At 39.5% G+C, this 25,000-nt stretch overlaps 1 long non-coding RNA gene across 1 annotated transcript in view; it reads right to left on the bottom strand.

Annotated features, from left to right (window-relative positions):
* Nucleotides 1–25,000, bottom strand: part of LOC125140200 — an 86,168-nt gene that overhangs the window by 47,232 nt on the left and 13,936 nt on the right. Inside the window, exon 2 of the long non-coding RNA XR_007139440.1 lies at nucleotides 6,689–6,798. This is a non-coding gene — a long non-coding RNA (uncharacterized LOC125140200). The remainder of the gene's footprint in view (nucleotides 1–6,688; nucleotides 6,799–25,000) is intronic.

Here is a 25,000-nt window from a genome sequence, read left to right as displayed (position 1 = left end):
ATACACACAGCTACAAAACGATACACACAGCTACACAACAATACACACAGCTACACAACGATACACACAGCTACACAACGATACACACAGCTACACAACAATACACACAGCTACACAACGATACACACAGCTACACAACAATACACACAGCTACAAAACAATACACACAGCTACACAACGATACACACAGCTACACAACAATACACACAGCTACACAACAATACACACAGCTACACAACAATACACACAGCTACACAACAATACACACAGCTACACAACGATACACACAGCTACACAACGATACACACAGCTACACAACGATACACACAGCTACACAACAATACACACAGCTACACAACGATACACACAGCTACACAACAATACACACAGCTACACGCCTTGACACCTGTTCCGTAGACGTTCCAGTCTTTATTTTCAGTCTGTTATTATTAGTATTTTTTATTGCCAACTGGGAGAACGTTAAAATATTAGCTGTAAATATATATTTGCATGGTATAGATAGATAGATAGATAGATAGATAGATAGATAGATAGATAGATAGATAGATAGATAGATAGATAGATAGATAGATAGATAGAATCTTTTTTTTTCTTCAGTGTAAACTGTAAACAAAGGTAAATATGGTGCTACATAAACAGCATGTACGAGACTGGTGATGTGATATTTCCGTCCTGTGGCTCCGCCCCCTGACACCCGTCTGTACGTCCCTCTGGTTGGACTTGTCACTGTAGACGACTTCAAAGCACAAACACGAGCAGGACAACAGGGAACCTGCCATCTGCATCCCATCAATATTTATAACCTTTCAGTCTGCATCTTTATTCATATTTATAAAACTCCCTGACCACAGAGCTCCAGCCTGATGCCACTGAGAGTTCACTCGTACCCCGAGGAAACACGCAACATGCACCGAGCAGGAAGCAGGAAGCAGGAAGCAGGAAGCAGGAATAATCCACAGAAAAATAAAACAGGGTCTCAGGATGTTCAAGAGAAACTCTCTGAAGCTGGTTCATATAGTGATGATGATGACAATGGCGGTGATGATGATGATGATTATGACGATGACCATCTTGAAGATGATAATGATGGCCATGGTGATGATGATGATGGTGATGATGATGATGGTGATAATGATTATGATACTGATTATGATGATGGTCACGGTTATGATGATGATGATGATGATGATGGTCATGGTGATGATGATGATAGTAATAATGATTATGATACTGATTATGATGATGGTCACGGTTATGATGATGATGATGGTCATGGTGATGATGAGGATGATGATGATGATGATGATGATGATGGTGATAATGATTATGATACTGATTATGATGATGGTCATGGTGATGATGATGATGATGGTCATTGTGGTGATGATGCCGTTGATGATGATTATGATAATGATGATGATGATGGTGATAATGATTATGGTACTGATTATGATGATGGTCATTGTGATGATGATGGCGGTGATGATGATTATGATTATTTTTTTATTTTATTTAGTCATTTATTTATTTATTTATTTTATGATGATTATAATGATGGTCATGGTGATGCTGTTGGCATTGATGATGATGGCGGTGATGATGATTATGGTACTGATTATGATGATGGTCATTGTGATGATGATGATGATGATGATTATGATTATAATGATGGTCATTGTGATGATGATGGCACTGATGATGATTAAGAAGATGATGATGTTCATGATGATGACGATGGTCATGGTCACGATGGTAACAGTGGAGGCAAAAATGTGCAAATAACAAATAAAAGTCTTTTATCATCGAGAAAATAATTGAAATTTAACTCAGAAGATCAGAAGAACTGATGAAAATGTTGAAGAACGTTTGGTCAGAGAGTCAGAACTTATCTCCTGAGCACAAACATGTTCAGTCTCACGTCTTCACGTCTAAGTCTGAGTGGTTTTTTTTTATAAACTTGCTCATGTCCAACCTTCTGCCTGGTGTCTGGAGAGCAGAGCATCTGAGGCACCGTTCTGATTGTAGTGCTTATGATGAAAAACATCATCAACACCACAGGCCTCGTGAAGGCTGAACACAAATCTAAAATATAAAAGTCTTTCTATAATAAAAGTAAACGAGAGTCGAGAGAAGCTTCGCTTTCATCCTGTTAATAAAGACACACTTACCAAATAATAATGAGATGTTTCGGTGATTAAAAAGAGGTGGATTATATATTTTTTTTTTAAAAATGAAAAGAAATGACTGCTGCTTAAATCAAGGACGAAGCCTTTTCTTTTTGTCGCGCTCCATCGATTCCGTTTTCTGTGGAGGCTAGGGAACAAGAATTTCACATTTAACAAGTGAACGATGGAAACGTTGGGGGGGGGGGGGACGTGACTGAGTTGTCAGATGAAACAAAGCGTAGGCTGTAAATCAAAGATGTTTTCTCCACAGAACTGAGCCGCTGGTGCAGGTAGAGCATGAGCTGAAACCAAGCCTGGGTTTCACGTACAATGCAGCTATGGTTCTGTTTACAAATGAATAAAAAGTAGAAGAAAATAAAAAAAAAGAATTCATAAATAGTTTTGTAATTAATGATTAATGCTTTTAATTTAGAACCGAAGACTTAAACTCGGCCTTTAACGGAAGCGACAGAACGACTCTATAAATCTCCGTGTGTGTTTAACTGATTCTTTTTGGGAGGATTTGTTTATCTGGATAAAATGTCGCTTCATCGCCTACACAAAATAACACAAAATATCATAAGGAACGATAAGAATGACGACACGTTCGTACGACTGGAAACAAACTGATATCTGTGAACTGATCACTGGAGTGAAATGTGTTAGGACGTGATGGTCCGGCGGTCAAGGCGCTGGGTTCCTAATCAGAAGGTCGGGGTTCTTAACCTCACCTGCTCCAGGGTGACGGCCTCGATGGCCTGGGATATGCAAAAACTGGAAAGTTGTGGCCTAATGGTTAGACAGTTTGATTCCTTACCCTAAGGTTGTGGGTTCGAGTCTCCGGCCGGCAATACCACGACTGAGGTGCCCTTGAGCAAGGAACCAAACCTCCCCAACTGCTCCCTGGGCGCTGCAGCATAAATGACTGCCCACTGCGTGTGTTCACTGCTGTGTGTGTGTGTGTGTGTGTGTGTGTTCACTGCTGTGTGTGTGTTCACGGTGTGTGTGTGTTCACTGCTGTGTGTGTGTGTGCACTGCTGTGTGTGTGTTCACTGCTGTGTGTGTGTGTGTGTGTGTGTTCGTTCACGTGTGTGTGTGTGTGTTCACGTGTGTGTGTGTGTGTTCACATGTGTGTGTGTGTGTTCACTGCTGTGTGTGTGTGTTCACTGCTGTGTGTGTGTGTGTTCACTGCTGTGTGTGTGTGTGTTCACTGCTGTGTGTGTGTGTTCACTTCGGATGAGTTAAATGCAGAGAACGAGTTCGGAGTCCGGGTCACCAAACTTATCCGTACGTCACGTCACTTACCTTAAATGTTCTTATATTTCAGAACAAATCTCACTTTGCATGAAAATGTTTATTGTACTTTAGAAGTTTTAAAAGAAATTCTCTTTACATGTGGAGTTACTGATAACTGCTGCAAGTTTAACTTTAATACATCGATGATGAACTTTTTATTTCTTCCGTACCGTTAATATGTGCATGGAAGCTTAAATGCCAGTCTGAATCGAGCGCGCGGGAGACGAGACCCATCCGTCCGCATTAATGGATGTGAAATGTTAAATATTCAATATTCTGTTTCATCCTGTTCCGTCTCTCTCATTTATTTTACCTCTGAGCCATAAAAGAAAACTCAGAAATTACGCCAGCAATCCCTCATTAACCTCTGCACGTTTCGGCTAACGATCGCTAAGGTTCTGAACAAAAACTGAAATGCGCTGTTGAATATAACGCGCGCAGCTGCGTTAATCAAATCTCGGCGCTCGTACGGAGATGCAGCATCAGCTGCGTCTGTTTTTAACGCTCGTCCTTTATAAAGCTGCAGACTCAGCTGTCCGACTGGATAAATATATCTTTGAGAGAGTCACACAGAGAAAAGCTTCATATTCAGTGGAATAAAACCGGCAGCTGGCGTTGTGAAGGAAGTGAAGACGCGATGTTTAGCGACTCGGTGTCGTTCTTCAATAAAAACAGGTTGGCGGAGATTAAAACGAGAAATGAGGCGAACGTTGTAGCTGATTAAAGGTTAGAGGTCGTGTGAATATTCATTTTTACTACACAAAAAATACCAAACACAACTGCTAAATAGATCCAGTGTATGAAAGGAGTGAAATGTTAAATCTGTGTATCGTCTATAGCGAAGGACAAGCCGATGTTAAAATCTGTGAAGTCTCTGAACCTAAAACTGACAGCATGGCCTTCCGAAGCCCGTGTCCGTAAACGGGGCCGTCTTTATACATTTACCGATCGTTCCGATAATATTCAGGATGTAAAAATACCTCCGTAGCGTCTAGAAACACGTCTGGATTAACGTACTGTCAGAAACCGCCCAATGGGGCCTCCGGACCACCAGGGGGCCACGTCGTATTTTTAGAAAAATTATACAAAAAAGCACACTGTGTTATGATTGAATGGTCAAAAAGAATTATGTCCCTTATCGTAGCATGTTGTATGTACCACGTGGAGCCCTCTTGTGGTTTGAAAAGACATGAAAATGGCAGACACTAAATCCCAGGGGTTTCGTTACCATGACGTAAAGTGGGCGTGTTTCCGAAGGTCTTGAAAAAACGCCTTCTTTCAAAAAAAACCAGCATATTACGAAAAACAAAACAGTCAGACGGGTAAATTTATTTTAGAAAATAAATAAACAAATAAACAACCAAAAACTACGGTTATGGTTAGGGTTAGATTATCAAATAGGCCACGCCTACCTGATGATGCAATATCTGTTACTCTGTTCTGAAATCCCTGGAAATAAGTGCCTGCCGATATAAACCATCAGTGATAGAGAAAGAAAGAGAGAAAGAAAGAAAGAAAGAAAGAAAGAAAGAGAGAAAGAAAGAAAAAAGAAAGAAAGAAAGAGAGAGAGAGAGAGAGAGAGAGAGAGAGAGAGAGAGAGAGAAAGAGAGAGAGAGAAAGAAAGAAAGAAAGAAAGAAAGAAAGAAAGAAAGAAAGAAAGAAAGAGAGAGAAAGAGAGAGAGAAAGAGAGAGAGAAAGAGAGAGAGAGCAAAAGAGAGAGAGAGAGAGAGAGAGAAAGAGAGGGAGAGAGAGAAAGAGAGAAACAAAGAGAGAGAGATAGATAGATAGATAGATAGATAGATAGATAGATAGATAGATAGATAGATAGATAGATAGATAGATAGATGAAAAAAAACTCTAATTTCTAAGAATGCTAATTCACCAGATTTAGTTGCTTTGTATGCTTTTTTTTTTGCTTCCTCTCGCTGATAATAGTCTAAACTCATAAATTCGCTAACAAGTAGTTCTACAGGAAGTAGTTATTTTTTTTATCAAGCAACTCAGATAATCAGAAGTAGTAAAGAAACGATTTAGTAATTAATTAAGTAAATAAACGGAGCAAATATTTTGGCTCTCGTGTGTATATTGTCTATCACAGCGCTCAAAATGTCCGAAACTAAACTAGCATTAAGCTAAGTGAGCGGGATCGAACCGCGATGCTTCGGATTTCAGCTCGTAACTGTGAAAGAAGGAGCTCAAATAAAATGTCTCTTCTAGACGTCGTACAAAGTGACGTTAACATAATAATGTTCCGTTAAAGAAATGAAAATAATTACATACTTTTCTCAGCCTCGGATGAAACCATTTCTCTGGATCTGGTTTTACTGAGTATGAAAGCATTTCCGACAAACACGGGAAGTTTCTCTGCATGTTCCTGACATCCACGACTACTGAACATCAGCAAGTAGTCCATGAATCCAAACACATTCAAGAGTTTATCTTTGTTTTCCTAACAGTACGAGCTTGATGTTCTCCGTCACCGCACTGTTTATAGCTGGATCTCGAACACTTCCATCGGTCCTTCTCTCCTTGTTAATTCATTCCAGATTATTCATCTTCTACCGCTTATCCGAACTTCTCGGGTCACGGGGAGCCTGTGCCTATCTCAGGCGTCATCGGGCATCGAGGCAGGATACACCCTGGACGGAGTGCCAACCCATCACAGGGCACACACACACTCTCATTCACTCACACACACACACACTACGGACAATTTTCCAGAGATGCCAATCAACCTACCATGCATGTCTTTGGACCGGGGGAGGAAACCGGAGTACCCGGAGGAAACCCCCGAGGCACGGGGAGAACATGCAAACTCCACACACACACAAGGCGGAGGTGGGAATCGAACCCCCGACCCTGGAGGCGTGAGGCGAACGTGCTAACCACTAAGCCACCGTGCCCCCACCATTCCACATTAATCTCAGTATATTATCATCATCAGAAAGAAAGAACGATATACTCTAAGAGTTCCTTTTATCATCTCCTAATTAAAAAAAAAACTCAGTGCTTTGTAGAGAGCTCGAAGAGTTGTGTCTCTTGCCCTTCCTCGTTACCCTTTTAATTCCTCTGTGCCTCAGGAGACAAAACCCTGACACTGATATTAAAATGACAAACGCGTTCAGATCTCCTGCGTGACCCCCGAGGCCTCGACCACCCGAGCGCAGACGTCGACACGCCGCCGATGAGAAGTGCTGGGTTCCTACCTGCTCTTTAACTGACGCCAGGATGGCTGAAGCGGCCTCGGATTCGGTTCGGTCTCCAGTAGAGGCGTTCTCAGATTCAGCAGGTTGATCTGGAACTGGCATGACTCAACCTGCAAGGAGATTCATTACATTTTATTTGTAAAGCGCTTCTAACAACAGACAAAGCATCTTCACCGGAATCATGGTGCGGATCACGATTCCTAATGAAGGCACCAGCTGACAGAAGCGAGCTCTGATATATGAGCTCAGAGATGACACCAAGAAGGAACCTCGAGAGGAACCGGACTGGTTCTGGAACTTATCCTGTTCTGGTAGAGATGGAGTGAGCTTAAAAATCACTAGAGTCACACTGAGATGAGCAACACAACTGAACTCATGAAGGTAGCAGCAGCTTTTAGGGTAAATGAATCACCTTCTGTTTCTAGCTTTGGCTTTGAAGAGACGTTCGCGGCGATGAACATCGTTATGAAGCCTATGAGTCAAATGAAACTCACCTAAAAGTATAAAAACTATATAAACTCTCGGGCGGAAACCTCCTACATCCAAATTTTGTCAATTACATATTTTTTCACATATCGATGCTATCGGTCGGTCCCCACGTGGGTCTGTTATTTTTACAAGTTATTAACCAATCTAAAGTCTTGAAAATAGCTTGAGCGCAAATCTCTTAAGTCAAGCCCACTGCTCCGGGTGCGTGTTCACGGTGTGTGTGTGTTCACTGCTGTGTGTGTGTGTGCACTTTGGATGGGTTAAATGCAGAGAACGAGTTCTGAGTCTGGGTCACCGCACTTAGCCGTAGGTCACGTCAAAAAGATACGTTTTTAGAATAGACTTGAAATCTGCGTATGTTGGCGCTGTTCTTATTTACCTTTCGCTTTCACCTTAATTAACTCCATCGGACGCTTCAACTGTCCGCCTCTTCTTCACTCTGCGGGAGAGCTTAGCGGCATGTTTCTCCTCGAGATTAAGAGTCGCAACGAATCAACACGTCTTCTGAGGTAAATGTCTTCAAAACACTGGGCTCAAAGACAAAAAATCTTGACCCCTGCTAGTTCTAATGCTCGTCCGAGGACAGGGATTTAGTGCAAGACAATAAACTGCAACGTGGACTAAACCCCGTGCATCGCAGAGAAGATACGGCGTTTTTTTTATGTCCTGAAAAATAATGGTTTTGGAGATACGCCGGATTCCGGCTGACAGCGACGAGATACAGTATTAATGATTACAAACATTTTTTTTGTTATTATAGATGAGTTATTTCATGTGATATTACAGGTCAGTTATTATAGATGAGTTATTACATATGTGTTATTACAGGTCAGTTATTATAGATGAGTTATTACATATGATATTACAGGTCAGTTATTAAAGGTGAGTTATTACATATGATATTACAGGTCAGTTATTATAAATGAGTTATTACATATGTGTTATTACAGGTCAGTTATTATAGATGAGTTATTACATATGTGTTATTACAGTCAGTTGTTATAGATGAGTTATTACATATGATATTACAGGTCAGTTATTATAGATGAGTTATTACATATGTGTTATTACAGGTCAGTTATTATAGATGAGTTATTACATATGTGTTATTTCAAGTCAGTTATTATAGATGAGTTATTACATATGATATTACAGGTCAGTTATTATAGATGAGTTATTACATATGATATTACAGGTCAGTTATTATAGATGAGTTATTACATATGTGTTATGTCAGGTCAGTTATTATAGATGAGTTATTACATATGATATTACAGGTCAGTTATTAAAGGTGAGTTATTACATATGATATTACAGGTCAGTTATTATAGATGAGTTATTACATATGTGCTATTACAGGTCAGTTATTATAGATGAGTTATTACATATGTGTTATTACAGTCAGTTATTATAGATGAGTTATTACATATGATATTACAGGTCAGTTAGTATAGATGAGTTATTACATATGATATTACAGGTCAGTTATTATAGATGTTATTACATATGTGTCATTACAGGTCAGTTATTATAGATGAGTTATTACATATGTGTTATTACAGGTCAGTTATTATAGATGAGTTATTACATATGTGCTATTACAGGTCAGTTATTATAGATGAGTTATTACATATGTGTTATTACAGTCAGTTATTATAGATGAGTTATTACATATGATATTACAGGTCAGTTAGTATAGATGAGTTATTACATATGATATTACAGGTCAGTTATTATAGATTTTATTACATATGTGTCATTACAGGTCAGTTATTATAGATGAGTTATTACATATGTTTTATTACAGGTCAGTTATTAAAGGTGAGTTATTACAGAGGAGTTATTACATATGATATTACAGGTCAGTTATTATAGATGTTATTACATATGTGTTATTACAGGTCAGTTATTATAGATGAGTTATTGCATATGTATTATTACAGGTCAGTTATTAAAGGTGAGTTATTTAATAATGTGTTATTACAGAGGAGATAGTACATGGAAAGTTATAAAAGGTGAGTTATTATAGAGGAGTTATTACAGGTGAGCTATTAAAGGAGACTAATTACAGGTGAGTTAGTACCTGAGCTTCAGAAGCTCTTTTATATGAAAGGCATAATTCCTGTGATGTTAATGTACGTCTCGTCACACATCTGCCACATGTTTATGGATAACTGCGGTTAAATCAGCGAGTATAAATAAGCCATTAGAGCAGCACTGCATCGAGCTAATAAAGCTGAGCTGACCATCATTTAAATGTCTCCCGAGCCTCCGTCCGTCTTCCTTCCCGTCTTCCTTTTTCCTTCTCCACCTCCCTCATAAAACCGTGTTTATTACACCCGAAAGTAGACGAGCAAGTGTCAGACTTTGAAAATGATGATTGATAAAAGCAGTAGAGCATCTGTATCGATTAGAAGCAAACTCCACATAATAACGAAGGCATTAGCGGCGCTCCCTCGACGTAAACACACAGACCATGACAAATGGTCATGCAGGACATTTTCGCACCGCTTTTTATCACGCTCGTGGGCTGAAGCGGCCCAGCCTGCCAACTTAGTGCCTCCCTTAATAAAGATGACTTACCTCATCTCGCAAGATGGTGGGCCTCCACCAAGCTTTCACAAAAATCTAATTATACCTACTTACAGTGCAATTTCCAAGGTGTTTATCCAGCTTCATCTTCTCTTCATGATAGAACTCCCCCCTGCAGCCTTTCCACACACAGCAGAATTCTCAGCACTAATTCAACATCTCTGGCTCCGGTCGGAGTTTCGACGGATTACAAACAGACCAGGAAATAATCCGAGTCGCTCAGGATCGAGGCTTGATGTGAGAATCTGAGCTCCATGATATTTATTACCGCTCAGTTTTCCTGAACATCATCAGGATCACAAAGGAATTTTCCCTCAAAATCAGGAAATCTTTTTTAAAAATTCGATTCAAAGAATCAAACAGAATTTATAAAAACACTCGCATTCGCTTGTTGTGTTTCGCACTCTGGATCTTTAATTCATTCATTCATCTTCTACCGCTTATCTGAACTTCTCGGGTCACGGGGAGCCTGTGCCTATCTCAGGCGTCATCGGGCATCGAGGCAGGATAAACCCTGGACGGAGTGCCAACCCATCACAGGGCGCACACACACTCTCATTCACTCACACACTACAGACAATTTTCCAGAGATGCCAATCAACCTACCATGCATGTCTTTGGACCGGGGGAGGAAACCGGAGTACCCGGAGGAAACCCCCGAGGCACGGGGAGAACACGCAAACTCCACACACACAAGGCGGAGGCGGGGATCGAACCCCCAACCCTGGAGGTGAACGTCCTAACCACTAAGCCACGATGCCCCCACCGCTCTGGATTTTTTCCGAGAAAAAATATTGCATCTCTGGTCTCGGTATCAGGAGAAGAGACAGTGACATCATTCCATCTCTAATCATTTTTTTTTTTTACACTAACCAGGTATCGTCTGAGACCGAAGGTTATCTGTAACCTCTGTCCACCATCGTGATACAGATCATATAGACACACGTACACTGCTTTAAATATCCCTGCGATACACTGCGATACACGATCTCATTTCCTTCCCCATGACCTTTTCTGTGATAGCTGCTATAACACACAGCTCATTTCTCCCTCAGGGACATGTGCTTGTAAAGGTAAAGTGGCTATAAGTGTCGTGTAAACGCACACACCAGTGAAAGAGAGCGTTCACGTCTAGCTCGCTTTTATCAAGCACATTCATCTGTTTAAACCCCGGGATCGGAAATCAATCAGGAGAAAGCCGTCTCTCCTCGGACGCGTGATTTAACCGAGAGGTCCGACGACCGAGGGACGACGAAGAGACCCGAAGGCTGAAGGTTGTGTGTAATCTTCCGAAAGAAATAAATTCAGTCTACATGAGCAAACAATCTGGAGAAGATACTGGAAACGGTGAGATAAGTCTAGCTTAAAGAACAGGGTGTTTTTTTTTTTTGTCCAATTTAAAGCCAGACCGTCTTTAAAGAGGCCGAAGCTGGTATTAAACAGACAAACATTTTGTGGTAATTGTTGTGTCTGGAACATGTCGTATTGCCCTTCGGCTAGTAAACACATGGAGTGCACTTTTCTTCAGATCTTCATCACCCTTTTATCGAGCACAGGTAAACACAGAAAACGAAAATAAAACCCAGGACTACAACAACAGTCAATAAAAAAATAACGACCATGAAAAAGTATCGATCGTTTCGTTCTTTCACACGCGATTCTCGCTTCCGATCGGTCGGAACGTGTCGATTTCTTTTTTTCTGTACCGGTACGGCTCATGACGTCGCCGGTTCACGATGATCTGCGTTTTCTTGAATGTTTCTGTAAAATGCTCAACATTGAGTTTGTTGTAAAGAGACGTGAACGTTCAAAAGGAAAGAGTCTAACAGTCGTGCTAAAAGACCGAACTTATCGTGCGTCATCGTTTAATAAAATAAATCAATTGTAATTTTCACATATTATATACTGCTGTGGGGCGCACGGTGGCTTACTGGTTAGCACGTTCGCCTCACACCTCCAGGGTCGGGGGTTCGATTCCCGCCTCCGCCTCATGTGTGTGGAGTTTGCATGTTCTCCCCGTGCCTCGGGGGTTTCCTCCGGGTACTCCGGTTTCCTCCCCCGGTCCAAAGACATGCATGGTAGGTTGATTGGCATCTCTGGAAAATTGTCCGTAGTGTGTGAGTGTGTGTGTGAATGAGAGTGTGTGTGCCCTGTGATGGGTTGGCACTCTGTCCAGGGTGTATCCTGCCTCGATGCCCGATGACGCCTGAGATAGGCACAGGCTCCCCGTGACCCGAGAAGTTCGGATAAGCGGTAGGAAATGAATGAATGAATGAATGAATGAATGAATGAATATACTGATGTTTTCAGTCCCTACCTGGTTTCTGAGGATTTTTTTGTGAATGTGGTGTGAAAAATGTCTAATTTCGCTGCTGTTCTTTCTTTTTTTTTTTTTTACTTCAATAGAATTTGAGTTTTTTTTTGCTATTTAAATGAATGAAATGAAATGATAGTGAATTCCGGGAGGGACTGAGCATAAGTGAATTAAAACACTTCAAGACGTAGTGTAATAAGGGAATAATCACTTTGACGTGGTGAGACTAAGAGAATCTTTCTATGAAAGCCTAACAAATAATTGTAAATACCGTACATTTAAGATGACATCACTAATCACCATCATCATCATCATCATCAAATAACAATAATAATCATCATAATAATGCTATAAGAAGAAGACATGTATGTAACACTACAAAATCTAGTTTTTTTGTGAGAGTCATCAGGTTTGCATATTAACAAAAGAAAAAAAAATTCTGCTGCAGAAAAAACTTGTTATTGCAAAAGTGCAGAGTTCAATCCTTCACCATGTCAGTATGCAAAGCCGAGTTCCCCTGTAGCCTCATTAAAATGTAATGCACTGTTTATCACGCTAACTTATTATCTGACAAGCCAGACACCACGCCTGCACTTCACACTCCGGGATGCATAAATAAATACAAATGACGACTCCGGAGTCAACAAGTGATTTGTTTGTTATATGAGGACCAGACCATGAAGGGGTCAAATCTGAAGAGTCGAATCAGACATCCATGAATGTATGGATTATTCCGAATAACTTCCGTTTTATATACAAATCGGTTCTCTTTAGAACGTTTTCAATGGGATTTGTTTGTCAAAGTTTTCAAAGAATTCCTTCTAAGCTGTGGCTCAATTGTTTAATTCCATAACAATTAATTACGGTGAATAAACTGGCCGCATTATTTAACTGTAATTGTAAAGTCCGTCGTGACAAACTTTGATGTTGGCTTTGACGATGCAAGTATTCGCAACGGATGGTGCTTTTTGGAGGTAAGTGGACATACAGTAAAGTCAGTGTTGCTTTTGGAGGCAATTGGACAGAAAGCCAGGTTGCCAAAACATTTGGAGGTAAGCGGAGACGAGCACGTGACGTCATCCAAAAACTCCTAAGGAAGTTCCCCACATCGGGCTGATTGTTTTGATAGGTCACTTGTCTATGTTGTGCTAATTTTTGATTTTCACGTGACGTGATGTAATCTGTATAAACGGAGGTTGTGATCGATAAAGTACATAACGTTATTTTATCATTAATACAGAAAAAAGTTAGCCTTAGCATGTAGCTACCTACTATCATGTGTGCTGATAATGTATCATATCGCGGTAAAGTAAAAGTGTATTAAACATTAGTATACTTAAGGTACATTATCAAACGCGCTAACAGTAGCCCCGCCCACAGCCCCTGACGCAAGCGGTTCTTAAGTCTAGACCAGCAACGTTTTGGTGCTACTTAAGAACCACTTTTCCTGGTTTGGACCCGGTGCTTTGGCGGTCGAAACAGAAAGAACTGGTTCTAAATTAGGCTCTGGCTCTGAACCAGCACTCGAACTGCCTCGGTGGAAAAGGGGCATTTGAGACCCGGTACCGGAAGTACCGGTACTCGGATTGCTTAGAAAAGTAATAGCAACAAACTTCAGACCAGCATCTACAACATATCCGAATTTGGTTCATGCGGCTCGAAAGCTCTAGGAGGAGTTACTATTGATAAATTTTTGTCCAAGCTTAAATAGGAAAACAGAATGTTGGCTTCTACAAAGCGACATAATGATATACATTGAGAAACACGGTGACGGGTGCACATGACAGATGCAACGATCGGTCCGCATGGTCGACACTCCTCGCAGGACTTGTTACACCGGTAGAAGCGCAGCAGGACTCCAACAGCAATGTCAGAATGAAAAATTCTAATGCGCTGTAGTACTACAGGTTTTATTGGCAAGCTGGGTTTTGGGGAGTTCCTCTGTGGATGTGTGATGCCACATCAGAGCAGAAATTTAACAAGGCTTAAGCTGCAGCATCGTCTACGGTAGTTTACCATCTTTGTGGCCAATGTTCCTCGGGCACTGAGGAGATCTTGTCGGCGTCTCGTCTGACGCAGCCATAGCCTCATTGTCTTTGTCACGGAAAACCCCTGAAGGGGCCGGGTAAGCAGAGTAGTAGAGAGAAATAGGAGAATAGGATGGAGTGATTTCCCTACAGATTGCACATGTCAGAGCAGCGAATCGGAGAAGAAGGTCTGGCAAACATCGCTCTCCATCCCACGCCGCATGTCAGTTCCACCCCTGAGTTAATGCGGCAAGGAGCCAGCCGATCGCCGCCTCACAACAATGCAGGGATAAATAAGCAAACCAAGCCAAGCTGAACAAGGGCAGCTGACGTTGGAGAACAGAGCTTTATACCTAGCTCTGAAAGCATAGAGACAGAGAGAGAGAGAGAGAGAGAGAGAGAGAGAGAGAGAGAGAGAGAGAGAGAGAGACATACTGCAGTCAGCCTTAAAGATGAAGTGAGCAAAAGTAAAACTAGGACCACCTTGTTGCTTCTCCAGAGACCAAACAACAGATCTGGCAACATGAAACGTCTCTGTACACTGATCTTACACCCAGCAGACCCCTTTTGTTCCCAGCCAAAGTCTAACATGTAATTACTTTTTGCCTTTGTAAAGCAGTGTATCGGTGGCGTCGAGGCTCGACATTTCATTTCTGCAGCACAGATAAGACATGAAAGCCCTGAAGCTCTGACAAAGCTCATGTCTAGAGGAGCGAACCAAGTATTTGGAGAATCACACCGCCGAACGCCCGAGTAAACAAAAAAAAAAAATACTGAAAAGAATGTAAGGAAGCAAGAATGTAGAAGAATGCAGAGCATTTAAAGCCAGAGCGTTAAAAACCAGGAGAGAGCAGGAACGGGATCGGACACGGACAGAATAAAAGGCATGCAGCGCATTTCAATTCAGATGGAACAGATGATCATGTAGATATCGCTAAGTAAAGACCTAAACACTGTAAACACCTCCTTTGTTTTGGATGTACTCTGAGGGGTTCAGAAATTTGACCTGTACTGATTCACACCTTCACAAAACAAATGAGGAGTTACAACAATTTTATTTTTTATCTGCAAGTGCTTATATAAATGTGCCCCAAGTCTTTTGTGGTCTTCCAGCTTGCTTTTAAATTGGGCTTCAAGGCCTCTAAGCGGTATTTACGTGTTCTCGTGTTGAACGTCGTGAAGAGACACCAGTGACCCAAGAAAAGAAAAGTAATGAAAGAAAGGTTTCTAGAAAGAAAGCAAATAACTAACATAAGTGACTTTTTTTAACAAACAAAACAGGAGGAATAACGACAATCCATACTTACAATGGAGCAGAAACTCAAAGTTCTCAATAAGGAGTTTAGACAAACGAAGGTAGCTTGAGTAGAAAGTAGCTTCCCTCTACCAAACAAATTTACTTCCATGGTAGCTCAGCTTATATGCTGGTTACCTCCAGGCACTAGCGCCCCCAAGCGGCTCCCAGAGGTACTACAACCCTGCATGCAGCTAACAAAATAACACAATAAAAGAAATAGGTAACACCTTGTCTGTTACAACACACTTGATGGACTCTGCAAGACCTTCATTTTCAAGAGGACCTGAATGCAAATCTTTGGACTTTTCTTGACCCAAAACCATATTTCACACTTTACAAATTGTACCAAAGTCAGAAAAAAGCCACAGATGTGAAAAGAGTGCCAGGAACCAGCTACAGTAAATCTTCTGTGAAAAACTTCAATGTTCGATTTTTATATAGATGACAAGAAACATGGCGGTGGGTGCATACAAAAGACACAATGATCAGTCTTCCGTCTACTGGTCCGTGGACCAAATGGTACCGGGCCGCCCAAGGAACATTAAATTATTCCCATTTTATTTACTGTGGTGTATTTCTCTCGGGTTTGTGCGACTTTCCATAGACGAGAGGTTAACTGGGAGCTGAGAGACGTCACCTAAAGCTGCACCGATACCATGCATGCGCAAAATATCATGATATCGGGCCGGGTTTAGGTGACGTCTGGAGCTGAGCGGCTGCGAGCGGCAGTGGTGTTGTAGCTTTGGTGGAGAGAGAAGGTGTGTATCGCTCTTCTCTCTGTTCACCGGTACTTTGTCATGTTTAACAGTGCTTGGTGTACGTGTATATTGTGTTTGCTCAAATTTAACCCACAAATTAGCAAAAATGAGCATGAAACAGACGTCGTTAGAAAGTTAGAAACTCTGCCGGTGTTCTGGATTAAAGTCATGGCGGAATACCCTGAGATTGTCACCACAGCACTTACATCCCTATCGCCATTTCCGACATGCTATCTGTGTGAAGCGGGGATTTCTGCAGTGACGGCAACCGAAACAAAACAACGGAATAAACTGGACATAAGCGACACACTTCGGGTGTCATTGTCTCCTATCACCCCAGATGGAACCGTCTCGTTGCAAAGAAACAAGCTCAGGGTTCTCATTGATTTAGTGTTGTAGTGAGTTAAAAAGGCATGTTTAAATACAATGAAATAAAAATTATTTACAATTAATTGTATATTGGAATTGTATATTGTAATTGTATATCCGCCATCCCCCAACCCCACCCCCAGCGGGCCGCGGTAAAATGATCAAACATTGACCGGTCTGCGGTGGAAAAAAGGTTGGGGACCACTGCTTTAGAACAACCATAGGTGAAGCTGGAACTTTCATCATCTTCAGGACAGAGGAGTCTCTTCTTTTGTGTTTTTTTCAGGAACATTTTTGTCTTATTAACTTACAGAAAAAAGAATAAAGAGGTGAAGGAAAGAGTGTTTATAGCTGTGAGATCTTACTATACACTATACAACACCATACTACACTATACAACACTATACTACACTATACACTATACAACACTATACAACACCACACTACACTATACTACACTATACAACACCATACCACACTATACTATACAACACTATACTACACTATACTATACTACACTTTACAACACCATACTACACTATACACTATACTACACTATACAACACCATACCACACTATACTATACAACACTATACTACACTATACTATACTACACTATACAACACCATACCACACTATACTATACAACACTATACAACACTATACTATACTACACTTTACAACACCATACTACACTATACTATACAACACTATACTACACTACACAACACCATACTACACTATACTATACAACACTATACTACATTATACTACACTATACTACACTATACTACACTATACTATACAACACCATACTACACTATACTATACAACACTATACTACACTATACAACACCATACTACACTATACTATACAACACCATACTACACTATACTATACAACACTATACTACACTATACAACACCATACTACACTATACTATACAACACTATACTACACTATACAACACCATACTACACTATACTATACAACACCATACTACACTATACTATACAACACTATACTACACTATACAACACCATACTACACTATACTATACAACACTATACTACACTATACTATACAACACCATACTACACTATACTATACAACACTATACTACACTATACAACACTATACTACACTATACTATACAACACCATACTACACTATACTATACAACACTATACTACACTATACTACACAACACTATACTACACTATACTATACTATACAACACCATACTACACTATACTATACAACACTATACTACACTATACTATACAACACCATACTACACTATACTATACAACACTATACTACACTATACAACACTATACTACACTATACTATACAACACCATACTACACTATACTATACAACACTATACTACACTATACAACACTATACTACACTATACTATACAACACCATACTACACTATACCATACAACACTATACTACACTATACCATACTACACTATACTACACTATACTATACAACACCATACTACACTATACTATACAACACTATACTACACTATACAACACCATACTACACTATACTATACAACACTATACTACACTTTACTATACAACACTATACTACACTATATTACACTATACTACACTATACCATACAACACTATACTACACTATACTACACTATACCATACTACACAATACTACACTATACTATACAACACTATACACCATACTACACTATACTATACAACACCATACTACACTATACTATACAACACCATACTACACTATACTATACAACACTATACTACACTATACTATACAACACCATACTACACTATACTATACAACACTATACTACACTATACTATACAACACCATACTATACAACACCATACTACACTATACTATACAACACCATACTACACTATACTATACAACACTATACTACACTATACTATACAACACCATACTACACTATACTACACTATACTATACAACACCATACTACACTATACTATACAACACCATACTATACAACACCATACTACACTATACTATACAACACCATACTACACTATACTATACAACACTATACTACACTATACTATACAACACCATACTACACTATACTATACAACACTATACTACACTATACTATACAACACCATACTACACTATACTATACAACACCATACTACACTATACTATACAACACTATACTACACTATACTATACAACACCATACTACACTATACTACACTATACTATACAACACCATACTACACTATACTATACAACACCATACTACACTATACTACACTATACTATACAACACCATACTACACTATACTATACAACACCATACTACACTATACTATACAACACCATACTACACTATACTATACAACACCATACTACACTATACTACACTATACTATACAACACCATACTACACTATACTATACAACACCATACTACACTATACTATACAACACCATACTACACTATACTATACAACACCATACTACACTATACATTACAACACTATACCACAATACACTACACTACACTTATAGAGTTTTCTTACAGTATATGGATCAGTGTAATCTGAACAATATCATGTACCCTACTATACTATATTGTGTATTATGAACTTCCTCTCTAGATTTTGGAGAAGTCACATGCCATGTACACAGTACACAAGATTTATACACAACACACAAGGCTTTTCAAGACGAAAAAAAAAACAGTTCATGAAACTTAGTACAAGACTACAGGGACTGTCTGGACAAAAAAATAAGTCTTCATTTCTGTTCACTCCTCCTTCCAAATGTAAGAATCATGACTAGGTGAAGCATTTGGCTGAATGTCCACAGGCAGCAGTCGAGCTGGAGTGTCAGATCTGCCCCCTGCAGTGCCCTCGCAGTTACACCAGACGTTCCTCATCCTGTCAGTGAACACATCCCCATAAAAGTGACACCGGGTCATGTTCCAGACATCTTCCTTCTTCCTCTTTCTCATGAGTCCTGAGCGTAGCTGCGAGGAGGAGAAGGTTCGGCTCTGATCCGTGTCCGCTGTCCCTCCCTAGGAGCACTGGAGCATCTCCTCCTCCTCCTCCTTTGTTCTGCAGGAGCCCTTCAGAGCAGCTCTGCTGAACCAGGCCCTGACACGCCTGTCAAACGCTCGCTCCCTGCTCTCTCTTTATATCGCTCTGCTTTTTTTTATACTTATTCTCGCTATCTTTTCCCTTTTTTTGTCATCTATCTCAAAACTTCTCCTGCAACGTAGCAACATTCCAGAACCAACACAAACTTAGATTTAATAAATAAATTATTTGTGATTAGTGTTTGGTTAAGCAGGTATTTATAATGGATCTGGTATCATGTGCTGTGTAAAATATTCCTGTATTTATATAGCTGCTGAATTCTCACACCTGATTGGTCAGAAGGTTTATAACAGTAAGCCTATCATTTTCCATTGTTTTTATTCCATTGCGTAATTGTTTCCATAGCAATGACTGACTCTATAGTAAAATGGGGACTAAATGTTAAATTTATTCATATTTAAGGAAGGAGTCTCCAGTGTTAAATTACTCTTATAGGACCGCAGTTCTCTAAAGAAGAGTCTAAAGCTATAAACTATCTGAAATCCTGCCAATAATCAATAATAAGCGTTACTGACGATCCAGAATTCTTGGAGCTCTTTCTGATAGAGAACCAGTCTGTTGTAGAGTTCCACATAGAACTTTTCAGGGTTCTGCCAGATGGACAACCAAAGACTCTTCTTCATTTGTCACTGATTCGACGTTGTCACTGATTCCGTTCAGTGAGATACGGAGTACATTAACATGAATGAAAATTCCAATAAATAAATAAATAAATAAATAAATAAATAAATAAATAAATAAATAAAACAAGGAAACATTTAGTGCTGTAACTGAACCGTGAGAATTTTTTTTCCTGCCAGCTTTAATCACTTTAAAGAATCATAAAGAGGAGCTTGAACTTATGAATCCTATTTAATCATAAGTGCTAAAATATTAACATATCATCTAATTTAAAAAATATATAAAATATTCACTGAACTTCTGATACATCATGTAAAAGAGACGAGAGTAAGTGAGTGTGTGTGTGTGTGTGTGTGTGTGTGTGTGTGTGAGAGAGAGAGAGAGAGAGAGAGAGAGAGAGAGAGAGAGAGAGAGAGACAGACAGAGACAGAGAGAGACACACACACAGAGAGACACAGAGAGAGAGAGGGAGAGAGAGAGAGAGATAGAGAGAGGGAGATGGAGAGAGAGAGAGAGAGAGAGAGAGAGAGAGAGAGAGAGAGAGAGAGAGAGAGAGAGAGAGAGAGAGAGAGATTCTCCTGCCCTTAGATGTCTTTGATAATCAGATGATGGCTTTGCATGATAACTGAACTGATTTATTCTGATTCCAGGTTCTATCCCTGTGCTATAGATGAACTCTATAAGTAAGGTGGACATTCCTGCTGTACAAGTTCAGAGTGAAAATGAAAAGTGTCCCGAACGAGAGCTTCCTGAAGTAAGAGGTTTTCCGTCTGTCGTATGGACAAGACTCCTGCATCATCTGGCAGGAACAAAGGTGGAGGCGTTTGCTTTTTAATCAACAACAGATGGCTGAAGTTAATCCTCTGTCCAAATCTTGGGCATAAAATTTGGAGCTTCTAATGAACACATGCAGCCATTTTCTTTTAAATTTCTTCATATTTTAATGACTTCAGGCTAAAGAACGGAAAGTTATTATACACTGAAACTGAACTGCTGTCAATTTGACAAAATCCTGAATCGCAGCTACAAACATCACACACCAGGGGCTTATTAATATACACTGATACCTATAGAATACTACACTACACTACACTACACTACAATACACTACACTACACTATACTACACTACAATACACTACACTACACTATACTACACTACAATACACTACACTACACTATACTACACTACACTACACTATACTACACTACACTACACTACACTATACTACACTACAATACACTACACTATACTACACTACACTACACTACACTACACTACACTACAATACACTACACTACACTATACTACACTACAATACACTACACTACACTATACTACACTACACTACACTACACTACAATACACTACACTACACTATACTACACTACACTACACTATACTACACTACACTACACTATACTACACTACACTACACTGTACTACAGTACAATACACTACACTACACTATACTACACTACAGTACAATACACTACACTACACTATACTACACTACACTACACTACACTACACTATACTACACTATACTACACTACACTACACTATACTACACTACAGTACAATACACTACACTACACTATACTACACTACACTACACTACACTATACTACACTATACTACAATACACTACACTATACTACACTATACTACAATACACTACACTACACTACACTATACTACACTACAGTACAATACACTACACTACACTATACTACACTACACTACACTGTACTACAGTACAATACACTACACTACACTATACTACACTACAGTACAATACACTACACTACACTATACTACACTACACTACACTACACTACAGTACAATACACTACACTACACTACACTACACTATACTACACTACACTACACTACAGTACAATACACTACACTACACTATACTACACTATACTACAATACACTACACTACACTACACTATACTACACTACAGTACAATACACTACACTACACTATACTACACTACACTACACTATACTACAGTACAATACACTACACTACACTATACTACACTACAGTACAATACACTACACTACACTATACTACACTACACTACACTACAGTACACTATACTACACTATACTACACTACACTACACTATACTACACTACAGTACAATACACTACACTACACTATACTACACTACACTACACTACACTATACTACACTATACTACAATACACTACACTACACTATACTACACTACAGTACAATACACTACACTACACTATACTACACTACACTACACTACACTACACTACAATACAGTACACTATACTACACTACACTATACTACAATACACTATACTACACTATACTACACTATACTACACTATACTACACTACACTACACTACACTACACTACACTACACTACAGTACAATACAGTACACTACACTACACTACAATACACTACACTACACTACACCACATTATACTACACCACATTATACTACACTACATTATACTACACTACGCTACAATACACTACACTATACTATACTATACTACACTATACTACACTATACTACACTACACCACAATATACTATACTACACTATACTACACCACACTATACTACAATACACTATACTATACTACACCACATTGTACTACACTACACTATACTACACCACACTATACTACACTACATCACACTATACTATACTACACCACACTATACTACACTATACTACTATACTATACTGCACTATACTATACTATACTATACTATACTATACTACACTACACTATATTACACTACACTATACTACACTATATTACACTATACTATACTACACTATATTACACTACACTATACTACACTACAGTACATTACTCTACAGTACATTACACTCTAATCTGTCGTCTAATCAAGTGTAATTTTGTCCACTTAACAATCTCTTTACTCAGAGAAACTAACAACAGAAGCGTTTCATGACACAAACCATAACAGTGTTTAGACACGGACGGTTATTCAGATCGGACCTCGTCACCACTGAGCATTTGTAATATTCATAAAAATCACAACGCTGACTTTTTTCCCACCTCGTATTTGACTAAGATCAATTACAGCATGAGCCACGGGTCAGGAATCAACATGGAACTCGATAAATATTACACAGGTAATAGAAAAAATATTTTCCTTGATTAAAATCCAAAAATAATTGCCGTCATTTATAAAAACCATCAAGCCTCTAGTTTGCTGCTGGGATCCCGGCTGACTGCTCGGCTTGTTAATATTCAGCTCTAACGTCCAGCCGATACGAGTTCCTGACTGATTGATGGCTCCAATTTACTTTCACCTAATGTCAGATATTAAATCCTGAATTATGCATATTACTCTCCTTCTGTATAAAAAAAATTATAAAAAATAGAATAAATAAATAAATAAAAAGGAAAGGAAAGAGCTGTTTCAATAGTACACACGCTTCTTAATAAAGCGGCAGCTCTGACATGACGAGATGGAGAGAAGATGCTGAGGAGAGAAGAGAAAATAGAAGGAAACAGGTAGCAATAAAAAAAAAGTTAATAGAAAGAAAGAAAGAAAGAAAGAAAGAAAGAAAGAAAGAAAGAAAGAAAGAAAGAAAGAAAGAAAGAACTAAAATAAAGAGGAAATAAGCAAAAAAAAAGATTAAAGAAAGAACAGGACAAAAACAGGATGGTTAGTTAGTTAGTTAGTTAGTTAAATTTATTAGGTGTTAGTATTTTCCTGAACATTTTCCTGAAGTGTTCAGGTGTGTTTTGTTTGTGATTTCTTGTTTTCTGTCTTTGTCACACACACACACACACACACACACACACACACACACACACACACACACACACACACACACACACGTTGTCTCAGCAACGATGCAGATGTTTTTTTTGACGTGTTGACACACTCAAACTGTACACACTAAACACACTCATACAGAGATGAATAATATTACACACACACACACACACACACACACACACACACACACACACACACACACACACACGTTGTCTTCAGCAACAATGCAGATGTTTTTTTTTGACGTGTTGACACACACACTCAAACTGTACACACTAAACACACTCATACAGAGATGAATATTACACACACACACACACACACACACACACACACACACACACACACACACACACACACACACACACACACACGTTGTCTTCAGCAACGATGCAGATGTTTTTTTTTTATGTGTTTGAGTGAAAAGGACAGTTGAGTTGAAGTGATCGCATGTCCTTGGTGTCGGCTGTCAGACGCCTCGCTGGTGTTTTTATCAGCCGCAGCTCGGCTTTTCTTCAGCTTCATTTTTCCTCGTTTATTCCTGAACGGCTGCGTGTGGAGATCACAATCATCTGCGCTTTATGAAACAAACAAATCAGCGGAGGCGGCAGTGAGAGCTGTGGGACATCTCGTTTGGGCTAAAGCCCGCGCCGTCCGCCTGCCAGGCACTTCACTATTTAATTACCTGGTCAGTGTGTGTGTGTGTGTGTGTGTGCGTGTGTGTGCGTGTGTGTGCCTGTGTGTGCGTGTGTGTGTGTGTGTGTGTGTGTGTGTGTGTGTGTGTGTGTGTGTGTGTGTGTGTGTGTGTGTGTGTGTGTGTGTGTGTGTGTGTGTGTGTGTGTGTGCGTTACAGGAGATGCTCAGGAAAAC

Source organism: Tachysurus fulvidraco, chromosome 25 (genome assembly GCF_022655615.1).
Source record: "Tachysurus fulvidraco isolate hzauxx_2018 chromosome 25, HZAU_PFXX_2.0, whole genome shotgun sequence".
Classification (NCBI taxonomy): domain Eukaryota; kingdom Metazoa; phylum Chordata; class Actinopteri; order Siluriformes; family Bagridae; genus Tachysurus; species Tachysurus fulvidraco.
This window is presented reverse-complemented; position numbering and strand designations above follow the sequence as displayed.